Source organism: Saccostrea echinata, unplaced genomic scaffold, assembly GCF_033153115.1.
Source record: "Saccostrea echinata isolate AGI-Se365-2 ecotype Australia unplaced genomic scaffold, CSIRO_AGI_Sech_v1 ptg000054l, whole genome shotgun sequence".
Lineage (NCBI taxonomy): Eukaryota > Metazoa > Mollusca > Bivalvia > Ostreida > Ostreidae > Saccostrea > Saccostrea echinata.
In genome coordinates this window covers 21,787,424-21,789,981 of record NW_026889803.1, presented here as the reverse complement: position 1 = coordinate 21,789,981, position 2,558 = coordinate 21,787,424, and the positions used below count along the sequence as shown (strand labels likewise).

Sequence of the window (2,558 nt, the reverse complement as noted above, 5' to 3'; positions counted from 1 at the left end):
ATATATGGCCTTGGTGAGGATTTTTTTTATTTATTTATTTATTTATTTTTTTTTTTGCATTAAGTTCCATCATATCTGTATGTTATTCACATGTATGTAACGCTAGACTTATTACTGTGTTTTGTGTACACATTTGATCAGACTGAATATTTTGTAATTCTTTATATTTGATTTTCAGGGATTCTTCTCTGGTTAAAATGTTGTAATTGTCACAAAATAAACTATGTGCCCACTGCAAAAAGTCATTCCAACAATATATGGGATGTAAACTCAAAATTAGGTGCAGGTCAGTTCATAAATAAGTAATCTTTTTTTTATTAAATTGCAATTAGATTGATTTCAGCTTCTCTTTGAAACACAACAGTTCACTTTGAACTGACTAATAATACATGTATTATATATATATATATATATATATATATATATATATATATATATATATATATATATATATATATATATATATATATATATATATATATATATATATATATATATATATATATAGCCTTAGTTTAATAATTTATTAATAAACTTCAGCAATGATATTCTGTGGTATTGGGGAGAGTGTTGTCAACAATTTATTGGCTGCATTGAACCTTCCTAGCTAAACCCCAACCACCCTAAAGAGAAGGGAACGAGAGGCAGGATCTGCATTTGAAGCAGTTGCCAGTAAAACGTGTAGTGATGCAATTGCGGCTGAAAGTAGAAGGTAAAGAGAATTTATGTCAATAGTATTTTGATACCAAAGTAAGAACATGTATAATTGTAGCATCATTTGCATTCTTTTATTTTTCGTAATGAAACAAAATAATTATTTCGTTTTCTGCTTTATTTGAGAGTAAGTTATGCTTGTTTGTTTGCAGCTGTCAAAGTCAAGATGACCAGGCTGTTTCCTTTGATGCTGGCTGGTAAACCAGGGGAAGTGGTAGGAACTATGCTAGCTTATCTGGTGTGTATTTAAAATACTTAATATTTTATTGCAAATTTTACCACAATATTGATTTTATACATGTTTATGTAAATTTTAGTTATACATAGTGTTCTTATATTTTAGGTCATGGAAGTAGGATAGGTGTTAACACATGAAAAGTTTTAAGGTATGCTGTACGTTGTAAAAAATGTAGTCTAGATTTTGTAACAGGGCTGTGGAAAAAGAAAATCCAAACGAAATCGACTGTAAGAAAAAAATTGGGCAAAATCCCCCAAAGCAATGGAGTCAGATAGGACAGTGGAAATGCTCAATGAATTAAAATCATCTTTTGATGAATCAATGGAAAAATTCTCAGATTTCAACCACACAAAAAAGAATGTCACAAACAAGCTTTATTCACTCAGAAAGGGAAAAAAAGTGTAGTAATCTCGGACCAAAAGCAATTAATCAACTTACAAAATGCTTTACTTATGCTGTTAAGGGAAGTGAAGATGCTGCCAACAGGAAGAAAAACCTAGAGGCCATTCCTCGGCATGTTTTTGGTGATCATTCAAGATGTTTTGGGTGGTGATGATGAAAACACTTTCTTATTTTTTGATCCAAAAATTACAGGTTTAGGTAAGTATTTTATGAAAACAATACAAACAAACTATTACTCTGCAGTACATTCTCATTACATTGTATCACTTTCACTTTAGGATATTATTTTAGATCATGTACTCCATTTCATTACAATAAATACTGATATTGTGTTCATGATAGGTACCTCATCAGAGATTGTGCAGCTAGCCTGTGTTTCTGGTGACGACGCCTTAACAGATATGTCCTACCAAGCTGTGTCATCACAACATCTGCAACAGCAGTAACAGGCCTTCATGTTGTAGGAGAACTTTTTTGCCACAAAGAAAAGGCACAGAGTGTTGGAATGGAGACTTGCCTTAATGAATATAAATTGTGGTTGAGCAAATATCATAGACCAGTTCTTGTGTGCCACAATGGAAGGTATTTGATTCTGTGATATTAAAACATTATCAAATCACCCAGCATGTGAATCATTGCCCATTGAGGGTTTTGTAGATACTCTACATGCATTTAGAGAAGTTCTGCCAAAGAGGGACACATACAGACTAGAATCACTGGTGCTAGATACAATGTCTGGGTCATACAAAGCGCATTCAACTGTTGAAGAAGTTAAGATTTTGCAATCATTGATAAAGCATCATGACTTATTGTCTGACGTCTTGTTGGTCAAGTCGTTCAATAGAATTCTTGTGATAACTTGATCTTGGAAACTTCATACTATCTTAACTATCAATTGGAGAGCAAACGTGCTAAACACCCAAACAATCCAGAGCATTGCCACTGATGTCATTATTATCACATTATACATTAGAGGTTCCATAACATTTGGCCAATCTCGAATGCATCATTCATTCCAGCAAAACAGAAGGAATGAAGCTGGTCAAGTCAACACTTGTTGATTATCTTTATCAGATTAACTAATGGATATTTATTTTCAATGCATACCAAGTCTACCTTCAGAATTTTTATAAATCTACGCATACTCATAACTTGCAGACGTTTAATTTATTCATAGTTTAAAAAAAATATCAAAGTGAAGGAA

General features: G+C 32.2%; 1 long non-coding RNA gene across 1 annotated transcript; it reads left to right on the top strand.

Annotated features, from left to right (window-relative positions):
* The first annotated feature begins 201 nt into the window (after positions 1 to 201).
* LOC133205286 (uncharacterized) lies at positions 202 to 954 on the top strand. Its single transcript, XR_009723604.1, has 3 exons — positions 202 to 286; positions 541 to 712; positions 867 to 954. It is a non-coding gene; the product is annotated as an uncharacterized LOC133205286 (long non-coding RNA).
* The last annotated feature ends 1,604 nt before the right edge of the window (positions 955 to 2,558 follow it).